The sequence below is a fragment of the Cyanistes caeruleus genome, chromosome Z (genome assembly GCF_971803275.1).
Source record: "Cyanistes caeruleus chromosome Z, bCyaCae1.hap1.1, whole genome shotgun sequence".
NCBI classification, from domain to species: domain Eukaryota; kingdom Metazoa; phylum Chordata; class Aves; order Passeriformes; family Paridae; genus Cyanistes; species Cyanistes caeruleus.
This window is the reverse complement of record NC_141732.1, coordinates 6904021-6910020: the sequence shown is the minus strand read 5'-3', so window position 1 is coordinate 6910020 and position 6000 is coordinate 6904021.

Below are 6000 nucleotides of genomic sequence, written 5' to 3'. Positions count from 1 at the left end.
TGGAGGAGAAAGCTGAATTCAAACCTCCTGAGAGATCAGAGCTATGATGATCTGTCTCTTTTCTTCTGTATTTGCCTTTAGAGCTGTTTTCACTCCAGCAGCCCTTTTGAGGGCTAAAGAGCTGAAAGCCCAGAAGCAGCTGCTGAGGTGCCCGAGCCCTGAAGTTCTCACCACCCCACCGTCACACACAGCTGACTTCACCTTCCCATTTCTCTCCTTTCCTCACATTTCTCACACTTGTGACCTCCCATTTTCTGCCTTTTTCCTCTCACATTTCTTCACCCACTGCTTCCTGTCAGTGACTGTTTCTCTTCAGGAGTTGATGGGTTTCTCTTGTTTTTTTCCTGCAATCCCCTACTCAAAATATCGGGTGCTAGAGCAGCAGCCCAAGAAGCCTCTGCCTGTGCATCTGCTGAACACAAAATCTCTGCTCAACCTAAAGCATCTCAATTAAGAAGAACCTAAGCCACAATGGATTTCCTGCTGTAGTTTGATGGGTTATTTTCATTCCTACATAGTCTTCATAGTGTTCTAAATAAATAGGTACCCTGAGGGATAGATATCACAGGTGAGCACCCATTGCACAGTCTGCTTTCAGTTAAATCCCATCTCCATCTTCATCACCTCACACTCACTATGAGTCCTGCATGGAAGACCCAGGCTCTGATGCCTCATTGTGCATTTGGTACTTTTTCTTTAAGCAAATGAGATATTCTATTTTAAAACATTCAAACCCTGGAGTTTCTTTCTATTTTCACCTGAGACTACTGCCAGCCAAGGTCACAAACTGGCTGGTACGTGTTTGTGTGCACAGACCACAGATGCTACGCTGTGTCCGTGCCCTGGGTGTCTGTCAATGTCCATTGAAAGAGATGGCTGGAAGGGGGGCTCTGACTGCCCTGCGCTGTTCTGGGGCTGGGGCAGGGCTGGTAGAGGCTGCAGAACGCCCTGAGAGGCACGGCCTCATCTCTGGCCGCCATCTTTTGCGTGGCACAGCCTCAGCCCCAGCCGCCATTTTGTCCGTCGCACAGCCTCAGCTCTGGCGGCCATCTTGTGCATTGTTGCAGCTCTGAGGGCTGTGCGAGGGACGCTCTTCCCCAGCGCTGCTTTGTGTCCCTTCTTTCCGGGGATGACATTTGGAAATTCTGCTTCTCTCCTGGGTTACCCTGTTTCGGCCTTCTCAATACACAACTCGCTCTCTTAGTCTTATTATGATTAGAAGATCCTAAGAAGAAAATGAAAATCATACTGGGATTATGATGCATAAAAAGTAGTCAAGAAAACAGTACTCCATAGTGCAGGGCCTATAGAGCAAGGATTTGTTTATTCAACACCACAAGTGAGGGGAATGGCTCCACCACTTGTCCATTCTTTGCACAGTACAAGCTTTTGAGCTTTTTTAACTTAATGGGCACATTCTACTTTCCTGACCTTCACATTTTCTAATCCTTGATTATGGAAGCCCTTGTAGCAGGGCTCTGGACGAGGTGGTTGTCAGCCTCCTGGTGGTCGTTGCAGATGAAGGCCAGAAGTATTCCTCAGGCTTGAACTTTTTTGTCTCTGTTTCTGCACATGCTCTATGAGATTGTCTGCTCAAATACCCAAGGGTTAGCTTTTTGCAGTTGGCTTGTTGTGCTAAAGTTGCTGATTTCTAAGAAGTGCTGGATTCCCATACCCTGTTACAAAGTAACTACTTTCCTCAGAGCTACAGCTTTTCCCCCTAGCTAAAGCACTACCTCTTTGCCAAAACTATCCAAAAGAAGAAAGGGAGGAGGGGGAAAAGTTGGTAGGGTGATAGGGCAACATTATCTTGTTGCCCAGGGATCAATTCCTAGGTCAACTAAGCAGTATTCTCGTCCATCTAGTAAGTGTGAGAGTACCATAGCGACAAAGCCATTGCATGGATTTGGAGTGTTGGGATGTTGGCACCAAAGTCCTGCTCTTGAGGGAAGTGCAGGGACACAGGGGCTGTCAGAGGACAATGAGAGATGGGGGACATGAGGCCATAATGTGCCGAGCAAGATCCTGCCCAGGATGGCAGCAAAGGCATTTCCTCCCCATGGCCTTGGCAGCGTAGGAAATCCCAAAAGGAGGTGAGGAGTCCCATGGGTAACGAGGAGGGATGACCGACATCACTGTGGCTGCCAGCATTCCCTAATCACTGGCCATTCCATGGACACTGGGGACTCTGAGGATGTGTGGATATGCTGGTTTTACATTAATTAATACTCAGTGAGGAGAGAAGAAGCCAGCCAAAAAAATTATTTTTCTGAGAGAAGCTGCTAAGAGCTACCTCTGTGCCTAGGAAAAAACCAATAGCTGTCTAGTTCTGAGAAGTGACAACCCATTAAACCATTCAGTAGCTGGCTCTGCCTCTGTGAATTCTACATTTTAAAAGACAGGCAAGCCCTCTCTTGTTTCCAGCTTTGAAAGATAACTGGGCTCTGGCTGGGCCTGCCCCGCTCCACCACAGCCTGCGAGGCCTGGAGGGGCCGGGCCAGGCCCCAACAGGAGCCAGGCGGGGGACGGGAGGCTGCGGGGCCCCGGCCAGAGCTAAGCCAATACACAGCTACTAACATCTTACTAACACCAAGCCCTGGCCTCAGCCCTGGCCCTGTCTGCTCGTGCTGAGCCAGAGTCCGCTGGGCCCTGGGAGTAGCTGCTGGCCAAGCCAGGCCTCCTCCAATGCAACCCGCCACAAGGGGCTGCCAGGCAGAGAAAGGGAAAGCCAACAGTCTACAGCTGAATTTTAAAATAGCAGGGACCAAAGACCAACCACACAGCCAGATCAGCCATGACCATTGTGATCAAGTCCCTGAGGTCTTAGCACAACCACAACATAGCCTCAAATCCATCACCGTAATTATTGCAACCACTACCCAGCAAAAATCATCGTAACCATCTGCAGACCAGGGTGAGATATTAACTCTTTCACTGTACAGAGAAGACCTAGAGACCTTAATCCTCTCTCAAGAGAGAGAAAAATATAAAGACATGGAAAAGATATCACAAAACTCAATAAGAAAAGATTAAGTCCCAAATCAAAGGAGCATGAGGAGATGCCCTAATATGCCACTGCCATCTGCTGCACGTACTTCCACCGCAGCCCCCTTCTAGAAATGTCCATGCAGCCCATCAGCATCAGCTCTAGGTTGGGTTGCATCAGTGAGGCAATTCAAGCCTTACCCCACGCAAACAACATCCATTCTCAGGCAACATTTTGCTTTGGGTTATCGTTCCAGCTCTTTTGGCTGTGTAGATGGCCCTAATAACAGAAAAAAAGCACCTCAGAACTGGTGTTATCTATCCAGCAATGAAGGAAAGAAACTCAAACCAAACAAAGTTTCTAAAATAGTGGTTTTGAGAGAAGAAGTGCACCCCCATTCTTCTCTCTTCTTGCCTGCAACCTGGAGAGGATGGTTTAAAGACTCAGAGTCTTTGTTGCTTCTTGTGCCGTGCTGCTGAAACAGTGACCATATGTGTTCGTAAGATAAGCCACTTTCTCGATATCAGCAAGCTGGAGCCTGGTGATGGGGAGAGCCTGCCAAAACCTCCAGTTTGTTTCCTGCCACTTTCTGGGATGGGCCCAGTGTTTATGCATTGACTTGAGTATCCAACGAGCAGAGGCTTAGCAAAAAGATGACACTTCCCTTTCATCTGATTTCACCAGGAATGTTTTCCTTTTACTGCATAAAGGAAACCTGAAATTTTCAGACTGCAAAAAGACAAAGCTGCAGGTGACTCCTGTGTGCCCAAAAAGGCATTTTTATCTCAATACATTTGGGGAGGCATCTTAATGTATTTCTGTTGAATAGGGGATCCCAAATGTTTGTTTCCTTCCCTGAAGAGCACCTGGGGGATTTCCTTTCTTTTCTTCCAAATACCATTGTTTTCAACAACAGGACAAAAAGCTTGATGAGATTTGTTTTATAGCAGCTGTGCTTCTGGGACCAACAAGAACTGCAGAGATGCCCTTCATGTAATGATACTTGGAAATAGAGTTAGTTAGAATAGCAAAATCCCTCTTCCAAGTAGCCTGTCAACTGGTGTGAATACTCAAAGAAAACATGGATTTGCATGTCTTTATTTCCCCACTAACTAGGTCACTCAAAGAAATCAGCTGCCAAAGCCAGACCTGCTGGATGTTGGAAAAGCTGGAGCTGCTTTGGGGCTTGGGTTTTTTGATGATACAGGGAAGTCATCTCTGCCTCTCTGCCAGGGCAAAATCTGCCACTGAAGAGTGGAGCAGAAACAATGGGCTCTGGGAGAGCTGTTGCAGATGGGAAAGAAGCAGGTGGAGCCTTGTGTTTCTGTTTGCTCCAGGTTCAACTCCTGATAGCCAAAGGAGGGACCCCACAGCTGCACAGCCCAAACTCCTCTCAGCTTTGCTGCGTGACTTCCTGAGCTGCTGCCTGCAGACAGACGAGGCACAGCGCTGGTCTGCTGAGGAGCTCCTGCAGGTAAAATGCCAAGGGGCTGCAGGTGAAACAGTGGCTGAGGCATGGTGGCTCCTTCTCCTCTGAATTCCAAGGCACCAGATGTGCCCCCCTCCTCCTCCCTTCCAATCCTAGTGCTATTCAACTGAGAATGGTGAGGAATCTTAGACTGGGCAGGGCTGGCAGGGACCTGTAAAGCTCATGTGGTCCGAGTGCCCTGCAGAGAGCAGGGACATCTTTAAAGAGAACAGGATACTCAGACCTGAGCTATTTCCAGGGGTGGGGCACCTTGGGCCAACTTATGCCACTGCTGCCCCATGCTCCTTAGACCTACTCTGACTCAATGCCCTTTTCATTTAAAAAATACTCCCCTGCCTTTGAAGCTCTTAGCCTGGAAAAGCGTGTTTTCTTCTTGTTTTCTTTTCCTTTCTGCAGCATCAATTTGTAACATTGGCCAAGCCTGGCTCCAGCCTGGTGCCGCTCATCCTTTCAGTGAGGCAGTGAAAGGAGAAGACAATAATGTTGTAATCAATTTGGAACTGTTTTCTCCATGGCCAGCTTAGAGTAGGAATATAGAGTAGAATTATATAGTAGGATTTTAGAGTAGTAATGTAAAGTAGGATTGTAAATCCATAAAGTTTCTGAAACCTTAAATCCTTTGGAAAATTCCCCTTTTTCTATCCCTGTGAGAAAGCTCAACATTTCGTTCTGAACTGCCACTTTTTCCTTAGAGGTGGAAAGTGACATGGATGGCTTCTTTGGTAAACAAGAGTTCAAGTCTTGGAAAGCTGCCGATGTTCATGGAGTCAGGTTTCAGTTCAGTGGCACAAACTGCAAACCATGTCAGACCGGCCGCCTCCGCTCTTCTCCTTTCCCCCACCCTCCGCGGCCTTGTCCGGCCTGGTTGGGGAGGAAGAGGCTGAGCCGGAGCCGGAGCCAGAGCATTGCTACCTGTTCAAAAGCCGGAAACCAAAGAGAACAAGAAATTCCCAATCTTAAGCCTTACGATAGGTATTCACAAGTTGATCTCACTTTTCAATGGTCAGAATCACTGGGAGTTCTCAGAAATGACTAGTAATTGGTCAGGAGAAAAACGTCCCATCAGCCTCCAGGAACTTCAACTTACCCCAGTTCCCAAAGCAAACCTTAAAGTTGCAGAACTCAAGATATATAAAGTCACACCAGGACAATTATTTTTCTTGTAATAATTCTATTTTATAATTACTAAATAATGTGGTGGGTTTAGCACTGGCTAAAATCACCAGTGCACTTACTCATTTGTTTTTGCTGGGAGATATGGATTAGGAGAAGGGCAAAACAGGTTCAAAACATAAAAGGTATAAAGAAACTTTACTAACAGTAAAGTTAGTAACAGTAAAGTAAGGAGAAGCATCAGAATAATACTTCCAGAACTCCTTTCCTCCCCCTGCCTAACTTCTTTCCTTTCCAAGCTGACAGCATAGACACAAAACATGGGATGTTAAATCAGTACCAACAATACAATACTCCTCTGTCAGTTCTTGAAGGGAGAGAAGATTCCTGTTGCCATGCCACCGAGACTTCT